Raw genomic sequence first — 12811 nt, 5'->3', positions numbered from 1 at the left:
GGCCTACAGTTACAGTAAAATTATATTTGTCTACTGGTAAATAGTCTACTGTAGGCCTACCAGCTGAAAAGACAACCAATGCAACTCTATGCGACTGTCCCCCCATCAGCGTTGTGTCCGTGACTAATGGAGCATGAACCTACTCTACGTGTTGACAAATAGCCTACTCTTGTCAGAAACCCAAACGCACATGCAGTAACCGCTGTTATGTAATGTCATGTAAATTTGCAACTTCTTTCTGTATTCAAGAACAATCTGCTGTCATGTTTGTTTTGGGTTTGCAGTAGCGCTTTTTTCTCTCCTATTCACGCGGCATCATATTTATATAATGTTTCAGATACTCCAGGAATGCCAGTCTGAGTAGGCCTATGTTGCTGCAGAGGAAAGAGATGGCTTCACTGCTGACGGGGTCCCATCAATTGATGTAAGTTTTGGTAAACTGTGTAGGTCAACTAAGTTAGGCTACTAATACAGATCACATTTGACTACACACTACCTTAGACCTTACACTGGTTGGGTTTAGTACACTGTACATGGGTCTACTTTTTGCTCAGATAGGTTCTTTGTGTTGGGAAAGAAACCTTTTTTTTAAGTATTATTTTATTTTTCCTTTTACACATACACACACACATTTTATATGTGCACATATTCATGTTCTTATTTATTCATGTGAACTCAACAAAAGATCAGCACTGTGACATTTGCATACAAGCATGTCTGAGGCCACCAACAAGGACTGTGGCTATGCAGTTCAAAGGAAGTGTAGCCTACATTTCCCAGTTATGTCTCTACACATATATTGGTACCTACACACCCCACATTATTTCATCCCTGCATTGCCCCAGGTGTGTGTGTGTGTGTGTGTGTGTGTGTGTGTGTGTGTGTGTGTGTGTGTGTGTGTAATGTATATGTAATGTAATGTAATGTGTGTGTGCCAGATGTACATTACATTCACTATTTATTGATTTATCTACACATGTTTACTCAGGTGTCAAGAAGAAGTTGCAGAGCCTTGGTCAAACCAGAGGTTGCCAGGATGTCAAACCCTGGGTGGGAAGTATAATAAACCATCTGTACTGGGCTGTGGTCTCGACGCTTCCTGGCAATGTTCAACTTGTGGTGGACAAATGGACAGTCAGTCAGTTATGGATCACATCCACAACAGGCATACAGGATTCGAGGGACTGTTCTCTTCTTGTGCACACGGAGCCTGTGTCACTTTTCATACAAAGGGATGGAGAGCAGGTAATCATACAGAAATATTCAGTGAAACATACTTTTAGGACATTACATTATACTTGGTAGACTCTTTTATCCAAAGCTGCTTTCAATCAAGGACTTAGCTACAGCTTGCAACATTCCCAGTGCACAAAAAATGTACAGAGCAATGATTGTAAATGTCTCAGGACTTGCACTTTTGTTTGTTTCAAAATACATTAGCACAGGGTAAGGAAGAGTAGTAGTATGTCTCAGATAGACCGGGGCCATTTCTGAAGTGACTATAGAAAGTTCATAGCAGATAAGATTAGGATTTTGAGATGTACTTGTGTGCTATATCTATTGTAGGATTAATTTGAACCTTGTCCCCATATTCCTCTGCAACAGGCTATGCTGAAGAGCTGATGCGGATGGTGGAGGCCATGTGTCGAGGTGAATACTGCTGTGAGGACTTTGACATTCCAGACCCATTCCCTGTTCCAGAGCCACTTAGTGCATCATGTGAAAAGCCGGATAAGAGGGCAGCAGTCAGTACACACACAACCCGCTTTAGCACCACAAACAACCCTTCAATATAGACATTACCAAAAGTTTGATGCAGGTAATTCCAAAACCACAGTACAGGGTGTGTTGGTAGGACACTTTATTTATTTATTTATTTATTTTTTACTTTTTTTACACTTATGCATACAAATGGTTCCAACTCAGGTGACTTATCTGAGTAAAAAGTAGACCAATGTACTTGTCTTATTTTCAGCTGATTCTCCACTGGTTGGATTGAGTTTGCGGTGATAGTATGTGTAGCTCTGCTCCAGCAGGGGGTGCCAAAGCTACACACACACTATCTGGTGTGAACCAGGCCAGGTCCTGGTTAGGTTTTTAGTGTTTTTTAGTAATGACAGTCTCACTGTACATAAGGTACAATGGCATAAATGGTGTTACAGTTATGTATTATATGCTACTGTTGTAATTACACCACAAATGTACTCATACTTTTGTTTAAAATTGGACAGAGCTGGACTGCATGTAATAAACACATTTATTTTCATATTTTCTGTGAGTGCATTGATCTACTGTGTTGGGAACCACCTGCCCCATCCTCCCCTTGGGGTTCTGAAAAAGGTTATTACAGGGTGTGTAATATTAGCTTTAGTCATTTGAGATGGAGAGACCTTGAGGTGATATTTTGAATATCCTACCCACTCATTTCATGTCTGTGTTGCTACAGTGCCCCCCAATACCCATGTGGGCTTTCATTGTATTGTCCCAGAAGTACTGCACAACATCTTGGACACCACATGATAAAGAATACTAGATAAGCTTACATGGTGGAGGTGTAAGTTGTCATTTTGCTAGCAAAAATGCCCAAGTAATTTTATGGGGCAAAATGAGATTTTTCCATACCCTATCCCCATCATTTCTGTCTTCCTGCCTCAGTCATTGATCAATCACAACTCTCAGAAGTAAAAAAAAAACAGTACCTATCAAAACTGCCAAGTTATATGGTGAAAAAGCTCAAATGAATGATCAGGGACAGAGCTATAAGGAGGACAATTAGGGCATTTGCAACTAGTCCAAGGGCCCTCCTTTAGGTAATGGGGGCCCTAACGGGCTGTATGTGGGGGCCCTGGCGGGCTGCATATGGACCCTATCTATTTGCCCAGCGCCCTGTGTGCAATTGTTCCACCACTTTGAATGTCTTAGTCTGCTTGACTTAGACATTGACACATACAATATCGCAGAGGCCGTTCGTTTACATCTGTTTAGGGTTTTTATTAATACATTTCAGTAAATCAAAGGTGATGGCCATGTGTTTTAATTTAATCTCCAGGCTTCACTGTCTGAGTGATCATATTTTAGATGTTTTAATACAAAGTTTGAGTCTTAAAATAAAATGGTGAAATGATGAAACTATGAAACATTTCTATATTATAATGCATTTTTCGTATGTTACTTTTGTGTTAAAAGCTGAAATTGGTGATGGATTGCTTTTCAATGAAGGATTCATTTATCTTCAGTGAGTCCGCACAATACATTCAATCGTGGAATTCTCACCCCTATTGCAGTTAGGGTGGCATTCTTCAATGAAAGTGTTTACTCAATATCCATATAAGACTGATGAGCACTTGATGGGTATAGAACCTGTGTAGTGTAGCAAGTCTATGCCCTGTGCACCACAGTTATGGTTGTGAATTAGGGCGGGCCACCGTTCTATGATCAGATCATCTCGGTCATGGAGGTGTTTGGGGGGTGGGACTGCCTTATGCCCATGTTGAAGAGCAAAGGTTCACCAGAGATGGTGTACAGAGGGAGGAGACAATTTGTAAGGGAGGTACCCTGACCAACTAACTGTTCCACCCCTCTACCTTCCATGACTGTGATGGCCTGAGCATGGCATGAGGCCACTGATGCTGAAACATTGAATGTGCATTTGACTTTGATGCGCATTGCTTGAGACATCCCCAGTGGATGTATTTAGTATGGAAGAACATGTCAATAGGAATAGGAAATATGTCAAATCATAACGCTATACAATTGTCCAAACAGTAACTCTCATTATGTTTAATATGACATCAAGAGAACTGATAAGCAAAGAACTGAGTTATAAAAGTAAGCTTGAAGGAGCAGGTAGGGATTATAAGTCTAAGCAGGATGGGAATGGTTGACGCAGTCAAGACTATTACAATTTGTATAAGAATGTTCCAATGGTTCATCACTTTATTTCAGGATTTCGTCTCTGGAATAACACTAAAAGAAAAATGTTCAACTGTTTGTTTCCTAAGAAGTTGACTTGTCTCTTCTCAAAAAGTAATAGATAAAATAAATCCAATACATTTACATCTTAGGTGATTCTGGTGGTGGTGGTGGTGGTGTGTGTGTGTGTGTGTGGGGGGGTCCTCAAATGTGGTCTTTGCCCAGGACCTCAGACTTCCTAAAACCGCCACTGCTGAAGTTGTATGTTTGGTGTCACCTAGGCCAAGGGGCGTGGGGTCTCGAAACTGTTCTTTGCCTAGGACCTCAGACTTTCTAAAACCGCCACTGGTTAGGTTGTATTTGGCGCCCCCTGGGGCTATTTGTTGTACGCTGTTGTGAGTTGCAAAATGAAGACAAATTCATGTGAAGCTACAGGTAACATGTATTGACATTCATTGTCATTTATTTATCAACACTTGTGCATGAGCAACATCACGGGCTATTGTCCTGGAACCCCCTGTAATCTGTAGAGGGAAAAGTTCTCCGGATGGACCACACCACAAAGGAAGGTAAGGGGACCTTGGCGTGTATTCCCAGGTAGTCATAGCAAAATCTAAGAAATTGTCTATATGCAGTGTATCTCTTCCACCTAAAAGTTGAAAGATGATCAGAAGAGAGAAAAAAACAGATGCGTTTTAGATGTAGGCCTGCATGACAAGTTTACATCATTGATATGAAATCATACGGTTCCTACTATTCCATACAAATGGTTTTACAATATGACTAGGATACTCACTCGTTCCCTCCACGTCCCCGTAGTCTTGCCGGTAGTGGAAATATGCGGTGCGGAGAACGTGCTCGTTCAGACAAACGGGCTGAAAGCCAGAATGTTCTGTTACGCAGCGGATGTGTTCCCGTCCTCTTCTCTCCTGGCGCACACTTTGGGCTGCTCACGGCAGCACACAGAGTCCTTTACTGTTTGCATCGGCGCACACATCCCACAAGAACACCTACAATGCGACAGATAAAGGCAAGAGTGTTGGAAATAATCACAGAACTTCACAAAGTGTCAATGTCTAGTGTTGATTCGCGTAAAAGTCCGGAGTAGCCTATTCGCGGAAGGAAAGGCACTGGAGCCAAGCCATGGCGCAGGGCAAACTGCGTACTTGGTCTGACGGCCTTGGTGTTCCTTTATATAAACAAATAGTGATATAGGCCTAACTACATAAAGATGAAGACAATGAGGCACTGAGACGTAAAATCATTTTGCGATCGGTACAGTCCCTTACCTATGGCTATTAGGCTACTTTTGGGATGTGAGAAGTAGAATGCACACAAATGCTCGGTGGTACAAACAAACGATATTACAACAAAGTAGGCCTACACTATCTTACGGAGTCTACTTACCATTCCACGCGCTGTAGCCTGCCAAAACGTCTCTTGGCATCCCGCCGTCTGTCACAGCAGCACCACCGACAGCGCCTTCTGCTTCGCCATCCGAACTTTCGGAGCCTCGTCGCTCCATCTCATCCAGATACGGCTCGTAGCCTATCTGTAGGGCATAATGCCTCCACCACTGTCTTCCAGTATCGGGTCGGACTCTTCTACTTTCAAAAACGTTCAGGCTCCGAGTATGCGTCAGATGAGTTGTCTAGACCCACTACGGAATCCATGTTAGTTGTGAAAGGTAATCCTGACAGGCGTCAAGACAGTCCTGATAGGCCTATAGATTCCTGAGCGTGCGTCATCGGTGACGTGACGGACTTGTAGGAAGCGCCAGCAGATGTCAAAAATCTCGCTGTTCAAAGGCCATAAAACATCATGTTTTCCATCATAATGATCAAAGCCTTCTTCAAGTGACTATATTTTATGCTTACTTTCAATATGTTTGTGTATATTACAATATTTCCCAAGTGTCATATGGTCTTTAATTGTGCTCTCTCTCGCATGCTCCCTCTCCCTCCTCCCCTTCTCCCACTCTTTTTTAGATATTTCTGTCGTTTTTTCCGCACAACAAACATGCCCTCTGCCTTTCTCTCTCTCTCTCTCTCTCTCTCTCTCTCCCCCTCCCCTCTCTCTGTCTCTCATTGCCTCTCTCTCTCTCTCTCTCTCTCTCTCTCTCTCTCTCTCTCTCTCTCTCTCTGTCTCTCTGTCTCTCTCTGTCTCTTTCTATCTCTCGCTCTCCCTCTCCCCCCTCGCTCAGTCTCGTGAGCCCAGGGTGGTGGCAGCGCTGCATACTGAGATGCATAAATGTATGAGAACGTGCGTCTCGACTCCATAATCAGTCAGCCATGAAGCTTGCGTTTGTCCTCAGCAAAGCGCCGGGCGGAATTTTAAAATTGCCCGTTTAAAGCCCCCGTAATACACCTGGGATCAGAAACTCTTAACGCCTCGGCCTCCAAGAGGGAGAGAGAGAGAGAGAGAGGAGAGGGGACCTATCTTCACGACCGTCCCTCTCTCTCTCCCTCACTCACGCTTCCGAGATTTAGTTAAGCCCACCCACCGCCCCCAGGAGACCTGTCAGGTCGAGAGAGATGGACAGATTGTGATGTTAAACTCTCTCTGGCCCGCTCTGCGGTCTTGGAGGGTTAAACTGTAAGGTCGCGTGTTATCTCCAGTTGCGGTGGGTGGGTGGGTGGGGGTGGGGGCCGGGGCCGGGCCGGGCAGCGATACAAGTCGTGTTGATAAATGATACTATCCCTCCTGACTTATAGTATTTACATCAACTTATTTTTAATACGACTTCACGGCAGCTCCTCTCCTCTCCTCTCCTCTGCTCTCCGGAGAGAGCAAGATCTCACGCAGAGAGACACATCCTCATGAATATGGGCCACACATTGCTCCTGCAGGGCCCCCACCCTCTGCTTTTTCTGTGTGTGTGTGTGTGTGTGTGTGTGTGTGTGTGTGTGTGTGTGTGTGTGTGTGTGTGTGTGTGTGTGTGCGCGCGCTTGTGTGCATGTGTGTTGGTGTGTGTGCATATGTGTTGGTGTGTTTTGGTGCGTGTTAGTGTGTGTGTGTGTGTACATGTGGTGTGTGTTTGTGTGTGGATGGCCTTGAGATTCTCACTCTTTCAGCGGCATGCCGATTGCCCACCCCCCTGAACCATACCCCCCCCACACACACACACACACACCCCCACCCCCTGCTCGGTCCCATCTCGAAGATGACGGAGACATCTCGCATTTTATTGGCAGCTGTCAATGTCAATCCATCGCCGCTGGACAGGCCCACTGTTTTCACACGGCATTTCAGATCTAATCAGAGGAGTTCTGCATTTTTTCTCTTCCTCTCTCTCTCTCTCTCTCTCTCTCTCTCTCTCTCTCTCTCTCTCTCTCTCTCTCTCTGTCTCTTTCTTAGCCTCCGCCAAGGAAGGAAGCCAGAAGCAGGGCAGTGTCTGCCAACCGGGGGCTTTTGCGCAGAGGATGAAGGACATGCCCTTCCGACATGCTGAGGATCTGGGTTTGTTGGCACGATTCAAATGAAGGAGCCCGATGTGAACATGCCAAGGAATGATGTTGGCGTTCGTCTACGTTGTGGGCCACTTGGATCCATTACACCCCTCAGTGTTACTGTTATGGGAGGAAATCTGACAAAGCCAGTCATGCCATTGTATTTGTCTTTCTCTCTTTCTTTTGGCTCTGTACTACATTTAAAAAAAAAAAATGAAATGAACATAATTGCATCAGTGTGGCATTTTTATATGGAATGTGGTTTCCTTCCAGAAACACTGACTCCCCTTTTCCCCACTTGCTCACAAAATCTGTCTCGGATATGATGGATTAAGTCTATTTCCCTATACTGTACTCATATTCTCTCCCTCTCTCTCTCTCTCTCTCTCTCTCTCTCTCTCTCTCTCTCTTTCTCTCTCTCTCTCTCGCGCGCTCTCTCTCTCTCTCTCTCTCACACACACACCACTCTCACACACTCACACAGACACACACACACACACACACACACACACACACACACACACACACACACACACACACACACACACACACACACACACACACACACACACACACACACACACACACAGCATGTGTGCTAAGACCTCTCCACTGTTTTCTACCAATGGGCGGTTAGGATAGTGGTCCAAAAACTTTGTGTCTGCCATCACTGTCTCTTTCCCACCAGGATGCAGCAGCGGTAGCCATTATGGGGCCCTAGCCAAAATGTAGACAAGGGGCCCCATGCAATTAGCTTTACTGGATTTGTCGTTTCAGGTCTGAATATTGGGGGGGCGTACAGAGAGGGCAGATTTTGGTGGGGCCCTAGGCAATTGATTAGTCTGTGTTGATTAGCAGTGAAGTACCCTTTCCACCCTCCGCGATTCACGAGGCGAGTACATTCCGATTCCCGTTCTGTCTGATACACTTAACGGAAATGATGGTTGGTCGCGTGTCATCCGAGTTTACCAACCGCCAATATGCAATTCATCACGGAAGGCACTGTTCGTTATGCGGACACTTTTTGAAGTTACCCCTGCCTCTAATACACATGGCGATTGTCTTTCGAATCAAAACTATGCTGTTATCACGGAGATTCAGCCGTTTGACAGATCTGACACTCAACTACGTCACAGACATGGTGGCCGTGGAGTGCGAAAAGTGTACAGTAACTCCACACTTCAAAAAATGGCCGTTTTGGGGACGTTATCGGGGTAATTTACAGTACACTTTACCGTCGCGATTAGAAATGGAACACCCTGCGTACCCAAACACAGTGCGGAAAGGGCGAACAGTATGAGTATTGGAACGCACCATGTGTCTACTGGTCTCATATCCCCCAATGCCTGTCTCACCACCCTCTCTCCAGGACACCCACTACACACCTTACGGTAGGGACACATACACGCAAATTTGCGAACTTTGCCATTCATTCCTATGAGAGAGGCGAAGGCAAGCGATGGAAAGTGATGGCAAGCGAACAGGGGCGAAGCGAAGTGAAATTATTAAAGAAAGTTTAATGCTATGCAAATGAGGAGCGAATTCGCCTGCCGCGGCCCAATCAAATCAACAACATAACTGTTCCATTCCATTTGATTCGCCGCGACGAACTGATGACGGTTGGATTTCGCCTCTCTTCGCTTCGCTTGCTTCGCCTCCTATGTGTTAGTTAATTCTCTACATTTTACTGCTGCTCCACCAAAACATGCACATGTGTGCACACACACTCACACACGTGCACATAAACACACGCACGCATGCACGCACACACACACACACATGTGAACAGACATGCCGCACGCATGCACACACACACACACACACACACACACACACACACACACACACACACACACACACACACACACACACACACACACATGCAGTACACACACACACACACACATAACCAAATATCCCCCCACATACATATTGTACAGATGACACACACATGCACACTCAAAAACCTCCCACACACAGACAGACACCACTACCACTCACATACAGCACCCATGCAGACACACAAGCATCACCAAACACACACAACACACATACATAAACACACACAAACAGACACTGTGATGCCTGCTCACAAACATAAGTGCACAAGCATACTCGCGTGCACACACACACACACACACACATGCACGCACGCACCCACGCACGCACACACACACACACACACACACACACACACACACACACACACACACACACACACACACACACACACATGCACGCACGCACGCACGCACCCACACACACACACACACCTCCCAAAACTCCCCACTTTTCTTTGACTGGCATGGCCGGGCCCCACAGACACTCCATCAGCCTCCATAAGCAGCGAGCTGACAAGCCAGCGGCGCCGCGCCAACTACTCCCAAACCCCAAAACATAAATCTGCTCTCGCGGCATATGCCACTGCACTGTCCCCGCTCCACTCCACTCCATTCCGCTCCGCTCCGTTCTACTCTACTCTGTTCTGCTCATTGTTCTCCATTCAGCCCATCTTACTTTGCGCCTGTTCCACAAATCCATTTACGCGGCCGATTTAAGAAACGTGAGCGAGCGTTTTCGCATTTACATCATCCCTGCTGCCTGCCTGCCTGCCGTCTGGGGCTGGATGCAGATGGTTGCACACCTTTTTTCCCTCTTCCACAGCTGTGAAGCAAGGGGTGCTCTTTTTTTTCCTCAAGGGAGGGATTTGAAGGAGCATCACGACAGGCAAAAAAAAAAAAACGTTGTAGGGGTGATAGCAGCATGCTGTTTGATTTACAGTAAAGACGCAAAGTCCCCCGCTGGTTTAATGTTCACCTGGCCGCGTCATTGAGGACGCTGAGATACCAGTGCTCATCTCAGCTCAGCTCAGCTCACCGCAAGCGCAGCAGGACGTAAATAGCAGAGCGGTAAAAACGTTTTGTATAATTTTAGCTCTCTCTCTCTCTCTCTCTCTCTCTCTCTCTCTCTCTCTCTCTCTATCTCTCTCTCTCTCTCTCTCTCTCTCTCTCTCTCTCTCTCTCCCCCCTGTACTGCCAGAGTGAGTAGGAGGAGTGGAGTGCATCAGTGGCTATCTGGCTGTTCCTCTCGCTCCGCTGTTGCTTCACGGGGAGCGGGCGACCGGTGGGGACTTTCCTGAATGAGTCTGAATGGGCCCACGGTGTGCTTCTCTCAGACACGTCTGGCTATCAGAGCCAAGTAGGAGCAAGGGAATGAGTGAGAGAGAGGGAGAGAGAGAGAGAGAGAGAGAGAGAGAGAGAGAGAGAGAGAGAGAGAGAGAGACAGAGAGAGAGAGGGAGAGAGAGAGAGAGAGAGAGAGAGAGAGAGAGAGAGGGAGAAGTGGGGGTAGGCCAGATATTTCCCCATGCTTATGAGCAAGAAAAGAGAGAGAAGACGAAGAAAGAGAGAAGAGACTAAGAAACTAAGTGACAACGATACCAAGAGACAGAGACTTTATTTCTAACTGCACTTTTTGCGCCTGTTGGGATTTTCTAGTACCTCTTGAGGTAAAGCAGATGAACTGGAAGGCAGATGATATCCACAGCTTCAGAGTGTGAAAACACTGATATGCAGTGCAGTCCTTCTGCCACTGCACTACATGTGATACTGTATACAGAGTGCCTGTCTGGTGATATGTGCCCTTATCAGAATCAGCTGGTTCAGATAATGGTTTGAAGCATGTGGCAGGTTGTTTTCCCCTCTGCAACAGGCATCCCCATATCGTTTGGGCAGATGGCTGTGTTGAGAGCATCAGTAGGGTGCCCTCGATAGTAGCAAGAAAAAAAAGATGCATGTGTGGAGTGCACACATCCAAATAAAAATAAAAGATAAATGTCAGATGGAGAAGGAAAGAAGAATGCTTACATTTTTGTATTGCTGCCGTTTCACAGTGGTGCGCAGATATCCTTGACTCTTCCTTGGTGATAATAGACCCTGCACTTTTCTGCCTTATATCTCTCTTCAAAAGACTTTCAATGTCAAATGAAATATCACTAATTTTCAAGAAATTAAATGTTCATCTTGACAGGAGATGACATTGACTCTGCTCAAGGTTTCTTTACATTCAGTGTTAGGTTGTACAGTAAATGTAAAACATGAATGAAATTGTTAAAATCCTGTTATACGATGTCACGCCAAATGTCACACCCAACAAAAGAAACTTGGCAGACAACCACTTGTAATGAGCCTGGGGAGGGAAGGCCTCTGCAATTTGTGTTGGAGTTGGAAGACGTAAAAATATGTCCTGAAGTTTGAGCCCAGGCAGCTTAACTCGGCTGGTTTCTGTAGGCAAAGTACAAAACTTGTTGAGTTACATTTTACCACAAAGTTAATATTTTAACTGTGTCATGCAGCACCAGCAAAGCCAAAAGCTGACTATTATGTCCTATTTTTATGTGACATTTTTGTTTATTTTTCATGTGAAAATGGGCTTGTTTGTGGATGCTTGGGTCATTGTGTGTGATTCCTGTATGAGAGCAAGCAAGAACCAGATTTATTAGAGGACAAAACTGCTTCCTGGGTGTACGGTACCTAACTTGCTTTCACTCCTTGCTTTCCCTCTTAGCAACATGCCGGTGAGCATATGAGTTCCAGTCAGTCGGAGGGTCAGAGCAGAGGGGCTGTGATATTTCTGGAACATTCCTTTAACCGGGGCACTGGCCCTCTGTCAGAACTGACACGCTGGTGGGAAATGTAGTCAGCACTTGAAGGTGTCTGCAAGCACATGACCCAATACAGAAATTCTACCTGTGTGTGAGTGTGTGTGTGTGTGTGTGTCTGCGTGTGCGTGTGCGTGAGAGTCCGATAGTGAAAGGAAAAATGTGTGTGTGTGTGTGTGTGTGTGTGTGTGTGTGTGTGTGTGTGTGTGTGTGTGTGTGTGTGTGTGTGTGTGTGTGTGTGTGTGTGTGTGTGCGTGCGCGCGCGCATGGGGGACGGTCACCCGCAGCGGGTATGTGTGTGTGTGCTTACACCCTCATGGTAAACTATGCGTCAGTAGTCACCTGAGGAAGGACTTCTTGGAAAAGAAAAACAGCTTAGTCATGTCCTCATTGATTATGCAATCCCTCTCTCTCATATGTATCTACCCTACCCATCCCCCAACCCTCATCATCATTACATCCTGTGACCACATACTTCTCATGCTTGTACACTCTCTCTGTTTGGTTTCCATGGCAGTTTATCAACGCACCGTTCCCTTGGAGCTGCCTTCTCGGAGCTAATTACTATACGAGATATGAAAACACACACAATAAATAAAGGGAGAGAAGAAACATAATGAGACATAATAAAAAAAAATAAAAAAAAACGGGTGTCCCCAATACCCCAAAGCAGATCTTCCTTCCGACTCCCATGGGCAGTCAGCAGCAGCACCAACATGGTTGTCTTTTTTCCTGTACGCTGCCGCGCGATGTAAGCGCCTGAGAATCTAATTGAAAATGGAGATTAATCAT

At 45.7% G+C, this 12811-nt stretch overlaps 2 long non-coding RNA genes across 2 annotated transcripts; one reads left to right on the top strand and one right to left on the bottom strand.

The window, feature by feature from the left end:
• Positions 1–254: 254 nt before the first annotated feature.
• On the top strand, positions 255–2561 carry LOC134454989 (uncharacterized). The gene is made up of 3 exons (XR_010035963.1): positions 255–424; positions 989–1245; positions 1606–2561. It is a non-coding gene; the product is annotated as an uncharacterized LOC134454989 (long non-coding RNA).
• Positions 2562–4188: 1627 nt separating this feature from the next.
• Positions 4189–5763, bottom strand: LOC134454988 (uncharacterized). The gene is made up of 3 exons (XR_010035962.1): positions 5320–5763; positions 4709–4922; positions 4189–4561 (listed from the first exon to the last, which is right to left on the bottom strand). It is a non-coding gene; the product is annotated as an uncharacterized LOC134454988 (long non-coding RNA).
• Positions 5764–12811: the final 7048 nt, after the last annotated feature.

This window comes from Engraulis encrasicolus, chromosome 9 (genome assembly GCF_034702125.1).
Source record: "Engraulis encrasicolus isolate BLACKSEA-1 chromosome 9, IST_EnEncr_1.0, whole genome shotgun sequence".
Taxonomy (NCBI): domain Eukaryota; kingdom Metazoa; phylum Chordata; class Actinopteri; order Clupeiformes; family Engraulidae; genus Engraulis; species Engraulis encrasicolus.
The sequence above is the reverse complement of the archived record's forward strand: the minus strand, read 5'-3'. Positions and strand labels throughout refer to the sequence as shown.